The sequence below is a fragment of the Podarcis vaucheri genome (genome assembly GCF_965113315.1).
Source record: "Podarcis vaucheri genome assembly, chromosome: 5".
Lineage (NCBI taxonomy): Eukaryota > Metazoa > Chordata > Lepidosauria > Squamata > Lacertidae > Podarcis > Podarcis vaucheri.
The window spans coordinates 54,168,159-54,176,764 of record NC_138763.1 but is presented as its reverse complement, the minus strand read 5'-3'; the positions used below and the strand labels follow the sequence as shown (position 1 = coordinate 54,176,764).

Below are 8,606 nucleotides of genomic sequence, written 5' to 3'. Positions count from 1 at the left end.
TGGGACGGGCGGACCGGACTGAGAAACCTGGAAGATGTTTGAGCCTTAAAGCGCACCGACCACGTGCAAAATTCTCTTTCTCAGAGCCAAGTAACATAAATGAGAAGCTCCTGGACGGTGAAGCCTGACTGTCTTGAAGACTCTCACTTTCTCTCCTAAATTAGAGATAGGGGAAGCAGAGCGACGGGGTGGCCGGTACCTTTCCGGTAGAATTTCCTGCTAGGCTAGTGGTAACAAACCAGCGAATAACTTTTCCCCCCTCTTTAAAGCCCCAAAGGAGGACATGATATGAATGTCTAATAACCCCAACAGAAAATTCCCTATCTCATTTGATATTTGGTGCTAGGCAGAAGCTAGCCTTCGTAAATAATATACAAAGTAAGAAACCTAATCCAGCCGGCTAGAATGTTTAATTCATCATTATGCGAACTAATTGGAAGGTGATTATATGGTAATTGCTCATTAGTGGTGTATATTTATCGCTGTACCTTATGTCAAGGCCATGGGAATTGTGTAGAGTCTGTTCTCTCATTTCAAGATCAGTTTCAGAAGCAGGCCGGATCAAGTGTGTGTGTGTGTGTGTGTGTGTGTGTGTGAGAGAGAGAGAGAGAGAGAGAGAGAGAGAGAGAGAGAGAGAGAGTTTCCTTTTTCCTGACGTCAGGTCCAGCCAAGTGCAATGGAGAGCTGAGCTATAAATATTAGCCGGTTTTCCCCAGACAGGGAAGGGAAGGCTGGAAGGCCTGGGGCTGGGGCAGGTCACCCCCTCCAAAAAAAAAAGCGGCCCTTCGGGGGATCCTGACAGCGACTGAAACTGCTCCAACAAATACGTTGCAGTGGACATCAAGGATAAGACCCCTCTGCACTCGGAATGTTGATCAACACCGGCGTGAGAGAAAGGTTGCGGAGGGGAAGAGGCGAAAGGGAACAGCCCAAGTGATGAGGGAGTTGGTTAGGAGGCGGATTCTCCTTCAGTCGCTAGGGATGGGGGGGGCGGGCAAAGATGGAGGAGGAATCGACGCCTGGGAAATCCTGTCTCTGATCGAGCTGGAGCGTGCATGAGTGGGATGAGAACAGAGGGAAAGTGACTGGCCAGAGTCAATGAATGAATGAAAATTATGTTAATTGTAACCATACAGCCAAAGAAGGGGAAGGTGTGAATGAAGAAATTATCTACAGGTATATATATATGGAAAGATTGGCTGCTGTGACTGAGAAACAGCTGGATGAGTGGAGATTCCTAAACTTTTAATGGAGAAGTCTCGTTGGTTTCAGGGGACCGCCTGCTTGCGGGTTAGAAGAGAAAATCCTGCAGTTAGAATATTAAGATGAGGACCTGCCCGGTTTCCCCACACTGTTTTAACCCTTCCTTTAAAAATATGCCTTTAAAGCACTTTAAAGAACAGCCCAAGTCCCAGCGCTCAAATAAGGCTGCTGTTCCGCAAACAGACGATGCCCAAAGAAGGTGATAGAAGTCCGTGGATTTCTCCCCAAACAATGCTCAAATGCGCGTCAGGTGCTGATGTGGCGAAAGCGGCTCCCAGACCAGAGACTCGTCCGAGCCGTGTTGATTTGGAAAAGAAAAGGCTTTTGTGAGCTCACGGGTCAGCCAGGCACCTGCCGGCGTATTAAATTCAGGCGAGGCGTCAAATGACAGCCGCCTCTTTGACACTCTCCCCTCTGCACTTCAGGTTAGAATTTTCCAAGGTACCAGGCAGCACCCAGGTAAGCCAAGAGTTGCGTCCTAGGCCTATGGCGACCCTAAACCCACCTATTTACACGCATCGCTCCTTGATTTCGCTTCGCTCCTATTCCTTTCCCAGAAGACTTCCGTGCATTCTTGGATTCGAAGCACGTGGGAACCTCCCCCCCCCCCTCGTTTTCAGGGAAACTTGTTGTCAAGTATGCTCCGATCCTAGGTAGATTTATTCAACAGAAATCAAAGTAAGTCCGACAGCTTTCCCTCCCATTAATTTCAAGGGGCCTTGCCCGATTCTTCTAACCCACTTATGTCCTTGTAAGCCCACATTCGTACCAGCGAACACGGTACGAATCCGGTTTAAGTCTCCGGAGGAAGCAAGCGCCTTTGATTAGCGCACGCTGTGACAATCAGTTTATGAAATCGGCTTAAGTGATTTGCAGATCGAGCTTCTAGGAACATTTATCCCTTCCTTGAACAGCTTTTACTTGGAAGCAGGCCCCCACTGGTGTCAGTGGAACTTCATTCCGTGGAAAGTGAGCTTGGAGAGATGGTCCACTTGGAAAGCCCAGCATAGGGAGACTTACCTCTGAGTAAAAGGTACATAGACGAGGACTGCACATTGTTCAATTTCCTGTTTCAGACTGAAGGGTGTCAAACTTCACTCCTCAAGCCACTTACGCCAAAGATATTGGGCATAAGCAAATGACTGACATCCCAGATCCTTTACACGTTTACCTGAAGGTAAACGCCAGGAATGTTCAAGAACCTTGCTGTCATTCCTCAGTGGCGGGGAGAAACTTAACAGCGAGTTTAAGAAGCTCTGGAGTCCCGGCCAATCTAAAAGGGAGAATTAGTATATTGGCCAAAGCTGGAGGGGGTCCTGGGATCCGCTCTGTGCTGTTTGACATCTCGCTTCCCTGGCTCAAGCGCTAATCACAAAAGGCCAATTAAAAGCCCATTGCCTCCGATTAATCAGACCTTTCGCTTTCAAGTGCTGCTTCTCTTCCCTCCGCGCTGCGCTTTAATGGCTGAGAGCGTCCTAGCAGGACAAGCTCCGGCAAGGAGCGAGGTTATTGCTCGGGGTCACCAGGTCCTCTAAACTCCGACTTCCACGGCGCAGCGGGGGCTATTTGGAGAAGTAAATCAATTGATATATGATGAGCTCTAAGTAGTTATGAAACACTGGAGGGGAAAGAGGGGAGAGCGGCGGGGCTGGATCAATGGGATGGGCGCGGGAAGAGGCGAGCCGAGCTTCCCGTCTCATTTCCTAACCTCACGCCTAAGCGGTTCGCCTTTGGGGCTGGGGGCGAAGATCATTCATTACCCAGAGGTGACCGGCCCGCGTGCTCAGAGAAACTGAGCGCTCGGGAGATGTCGGTCCAGGCTCTCTGCACACGCTACGGAACATCTCGTTTACTTCCGAGAAAGCAGGCGGAAGGGGAACTGAAATGAAAGGAAGACCCACTTTAGAATCCGGAGTCCCCCCCCCCCAACGAATCTGGGGCCGACAGAGTAAAGCCTAAATCATCAGGGGCTCTCCAGAGTCCAAACCACAAAAGACTAGGGAACAAGGGTGTTTCCACACCGGCGGCACCTTAACACGTGTTCATGAGAGCGTACCCATTAAATGCCGGCATAGAATCGTTGGAAGGGACTCCGGGGTCATCACAGCATCATAGAATTGTGGTTTTGGAAGGGATCCAAGGCTCATCTAAAGCATCCAGGACATTTTGGGGCTCGAACTCACGGTCCTGATAGTCTCCAGTCGTCTGAGCCTAGGCATGTGTACTAGAGAATAAGTCTCTTTGAACTGGGTGAGGCTTCCTCCCAGAGACCCGCGTAGGCGTCGGTCTGCAGGCAGCTGAACTTCCAAGCACACACGGTTTTCCGGTCGGATCCCACTCTGGCGTGCTCACCTCATAGCAAGGCATACCCAAATGAAAGGGAATCAGTCTGGGATCGCGATCCTAACCTCTGCCGCTCATTTCTGGATTTTACTTTTATTATAATCACAAGCATTCACATTCTTTGCCACAAAACAGGGCTCTCTGCCTTGGTTGTAGAGTTGCCATCTCCAGCCTCAATATCGCAGGACCGTCTCCAAGCTCAAGCAAGGGGGCGCGGTCAGAGCAGGAAACTTTTAATCTCAAGGTTTGTGAGTTCGAGTCCCACCTTGGGCGAAAAGATTCCCGTTTCTAACTCTAAAATTCTATACTTCCTCAGATCCACGCGACTTACTCCCAGGTAAGCAAAGGTTTGCGCCACTGGGTTTAGGATCAGAGCGAGAACGGCAAAAGCTACTGATGGGAGTGGCCTCCGTGAGATCACACCCAGGCCTGTGTACCCAGACGACCGAAAAATATCAAGGCAATATCCGAGATGGTCAGCGCAGGAGTTGGTGAATATCTGCGCATGCGCACAGACCCCTGGAAAAAAACCCGCCACTGGGGCCTCGCATACATTGTATACATTGTTCTGTTTCTGCAGAAATAGTTAACATCTAACCCGAGTTGGAAAATAATCGAAGTGGGAAACGCTCCATAATTCTCTCCATGCGCCCGTCTATTAGGCTGCAATCCTAAACATACTTAATAACAGCCGCAATCCTAAACATGCATAATAAAAAGCCCTGCACATTGGCAGTGACTTCTGCAGAAATTTGTATTCGCTTGCACTGCTAGAAGTCAGTCCACTGGAATTAACTGTATTTTTGGTTTCTATGGAAGCCGCCCAGAGTGGCTGGGGAGGCCCAGCCAGATGGGCGGGGGTATAAATAAATTATTATTATTATTATTATTATTATTATTATTATTATTATTAACCCGAAGACTAGGGGAAGCAAGCCGGGAAGTGGAAGGTTCTGATCTAGCTTTCTCCTTGACATGCTACTTGTCTGCGTGCAGGGAGCGTTAGCTTTATCTGGAAGAGCATTTAGTCGCAAGGTACACCGGTTTACCACCTCTGGGATTCTAGGCCAGAACTTGGGGAGAACTTCAGTTTCAAAAGACAAGTCTAACTGGAGTGACAACCTTGTTCAGGCTCCTTTTCACCCCAGTTAGACATGTCTTCGGAGACTGAGGTTTGATTCCTGGCTGACCCCTCCCAAAGCCTGTTTAAAGCACTCCAGACTTCCTAGGAAGCGCGTGTGGAGGTGGCGGGGTGGAATTCTGGGCGAACCTGGCCCCACCTCCGAGTCTAGGCCTGACGTCTCAGGAGCAACCTTTTCTGGGTCGGAAGTTGACTGGTGCACGTTTGCGCCCCAGAACGAAACCGAACCAGATCAAAGACGCGCCCCCAAATGCAACCAAGGCCTCCAGCTGTGACCGGGGCGCCCTGCTCTGAACCTGCCCTGCAGACTGAAAAGGGGGCGCGCGGACCCGGGGACGGCGCAAGACACAGGTTTTTAAGAACACACATTCGGGACCGTGGCTTGGTGATCCGAAGTAAGACGAGAATGAGCCTCACAGTATCACAAGCACGCACCACCACTCCATTCAGAAGAGAACCACGCATGCGCACTCATTTCAACTTTTTTTTTTTAAAAAAAAGGAAAATCAGTGGGACGAGAAAGGAGACCTAAGGAAATGGAGGAGGGAGGGAATGGGGGAGAGGCGAAAAAGCAAGGTGAGCCAGAAGTGCCATCTGGAATAAAATATTGGGGGGGGGGGGCAGGTAAGCCAGGCCATGCATAATCGATCACATGACGCAGTGCACAAACACTATTTGAATGGGAATGCCCATCAACTCTGTAGGGGCGCAGCCGCCACAAATATTTCCTTGTGGGGCTGAATCCCCCACGGCCCCTAGGAGTTGGCTCCTATGAGGTGAGCTTAGTGAAAATGAAGCCCCATTTGGCTCAAAGGGTGTATAAACTGTCTGGAACTGAATTGGGCTGCTTGGGTGTGTGTAAAAGCAACGAGGGCTTAGCCCCCAGTTACATCCATGGAACCTATTTGCACGGCATTGGATCGCCCTCCGTGCGTCACGGAGAGGAACACAAGCCAGGTGCGCTTCCTTGGGAGTGAGTCTTATTGAAAGGATTTATTAGTCAACCAAGTATTGGAGCGGGCTAAAAGAGAGAGGCCGAGAGGGAGGGCGAGAGACGGCAGAGCCAGGGAGAAAAGCATTTTCTAGATAGACACCAGGAGTGAAGGCGACCGAAGTCGTTCCAGCACCTACTTTGGGAAAGCGCCCGGTCAGCCCCCGTCGCGGTCCTCCTCCTCCTCCTCCCCGCACCGCCTCCCCTAGCCTCCGCTTCCCACTTTCCACCTCCGCCACTGTCACGTCCCCGACCTCGCTTTGCTACCCCCCCCCCGGGGTCCGGCCCATCGGGTCGCATCTTTTTTTGCGGAGGGGGGCGCAAAGTTGGTCCCCTCCCCGCCTTCGGACGCCAGCGCCGGGCGCAGCAGCCACAGCGCGGCCTGCGTAATCCGGGCGCACTTTAAAAGAGATGAATTAATAAAGCAAATGAGGACTTAATAATTCCGAGCGTCCTGCTTCTTATGGAAACGGGGGCGGAGGGGGGGTGGAGAGAGAGAGGGAGAGGGAGGGAGGGAGAGAGAGAAAAGTGCGCCCAAATTGTTTGCAGTGGATCAAGGCGAGCCGCCTTTTGCTTCACTTTCTTTATCTTAATTCCGACTTGAAAAGATATAATTATCTAGTTTGAACAGAGCTGCTATCAAATCCTTCTTTAGGCAGGGAAGGGGGAAGCTGGAGTGGGCTGCAGTGTTCTGAGCCGCTCGGTGGAGCCTGAGATAGCGAGTAATGAAGTTGTGGAGTCCTCAGATACAAAGGGCATTAACCTCATTAGCATGAAACCTTTTCTTCTAGCCATTGTGGGACTCTTTCAGACTCCTAATCCCCCCTATTTTCAAAGCTTGGTTTGTAATAAAGCTTTTAGGGGTTTCCCTCCCCCCCCCCAAAGCTAATAGCATTCTCTGAAGATTTTATTGCTGTTACGCTACATAGGACGCTTAATATATATATTTTTCTTCTTCTCCCCTTTCCTTCAATCTCCTCTCCCCCCCCCCTTTTTGCGGTTTAAGGGAAGAAAGAGGCGAAATTTATTTATTTATTTATCCGAAGCGAGAAGCTCCTGCATTTTTTCATAAGCTGTTCCCCCCCCCCAAAAAAAATCAAGATAGGAAACCATTTCGAGAACTAAAGCCTAGGAAGATGGGTAATGTGGAGAGGTTTTTTTAAAAAATGAAATGAAATGAAACAATTGTTTATTTTATAGCAGGGAAATTTTTTTAAGGTGCTAAAGAAATCAAACTCCCGTGGCCCGATTTTATTGGAAGAGGAGTTTTAAAAGGGAGAGACAGAGAAGGAGGAGGAGAAGAAAGGCTGGGGGAGGGGAAAGAATGAGAGATGAAGGAGGAGGAGGAGAAAGAAAGAGAAAGGCGAAGAGAAGTTTACCTTAGGAGTTTGGCTCCTAGATGTGGAGTGGGAAACGGCGGGGTTGAAGGGACAGAAGAGGGAATTTCTCCCAGGGCACCTTCTCTTTCTCACTGCTCTCTGGGTGGAAAGTCACCCATTAGGATCGAAAGGAGAAACAAAGAACGGTCATTATAATTATTATGATTAATCATCATCATTGTTTTTTAAAGGCCTGAAAAAGAAAAGAACCCGACCCGGACCTTTTAAACCGAATTTCCATAGCGCCATATACTGGACACGCACGTGCGCGGAATGCCTAATCTGAACTTTCAAGGCAGGATGCTGAACAAAGCTGGTATTTTCGCGACGCATTGTAACTTCGCCTTATCACAGTGTAAAGGGTAGTCAGATTGTCCTAAATTATGTCCAACTAGCCCCCCTGGATCCACGGATTAAGAGATTAAAGGAGACCACTGGGCAATGGCTCCTCTTTCCCCTTCATATTCCTGGTATGATAATTGCCTAAACTGATTTGCACTTCGACAAAAAAGTCTTTGTAGCTGGAACACTGCAGACGAGGTTTGCGCTGTCAATGGAAAGAAAACTGATTAATGCAGCCTATCAGGCTAAGGAGCAAATGAAGCATGAATTAATTTTTTTGTTGGGGGGGAGGGGGGGAAAACCAACAACCTGGGGCACCCCAGAAAGCCAGCTAGCTTCCTCAAGGATTAGGGAAAACTTTTTACCCTTTTCTTTTTCAAGTTGGCAACCCTCCCTTCCTATGTCCCCACCTCGCTCTCTCTCGGAAAGTATAAACATTAATACGACAAGGAAACAAATAAAAATCCTACCAGCTTCTCCTGCTCCCAATGAATACTTGCAAGCCTGCTACAGCTGCGGAACGCCTCGTTTTAGACTTGCTTCTAAAGCGTCGTGCTCCGTTTATCCTAAAAACATGCCAGAAGCAGCGCAATCCTATCCGCGTCTACTCAACAGTAAGCCCCACTGAGTCAGACCGGGAACGCATTCTCAAGTTAAGTGAGTGTAAAGCTGCAGGAAGTTCGGGTGGAACTGAAAAGAGTTCAGTTGCGCGTGTTGGAGGCGAGGTTAAAAAGAAGGAACGGAACCGCGACGCCAGCTTTTAAAGAAAGAAAAATGACCAAATGAGCTCTATACTCCCTCCCCCCCCCGCTTAACGCGGAAGTAAATTCGCGTTGATTCAAGTGGAGCCTCCGATTTAACAAAGCTGTCCTTGACTAATAGGTACCTGGACTCGCCAGCAGAGCGATCAACAAGCCAATGTCAGAGAGTATTTGAATTTCTACCGGAACTAAAAAAGCAGCTATGCAAACACCGCCCACGAAGGAGAGCCCATTTATTTCCAGGAAAGATTACTTCCGATTACTGTGAATCACGGGGCCCTTTCACACACACACTCAAGCAAACCCGAGTTTGCCACCGCGTAGGCGCTGCACAGTCAGGGCAGGCAGCTACGGTAATTCTGACTTTCTGGTGCCTGCACATGCAC

General features: G+C 49.3%; 1 long non-coding RNA gene across 1 annotated transcript; it reads left to right on the top strand.

Annotated features, from left to right (window-relative positions):
- The first annotated feature begins 1,366 nt into the window (after positions 1-1,366).
- LOC309532913 lies at positions 1,367-4,322 on the top strand. The gene is made up of 3 exons (XR_014220069.1): positions 1,367-1,722; positions 1,821-1,941; positions 3,923-4,322. It is a non-coding gene; the product is annotated as an uncharacterized lncRNA (long non-coding RNA).
- Positions 4,323-8,606: the final 4,284 nt, after the last annotated feature.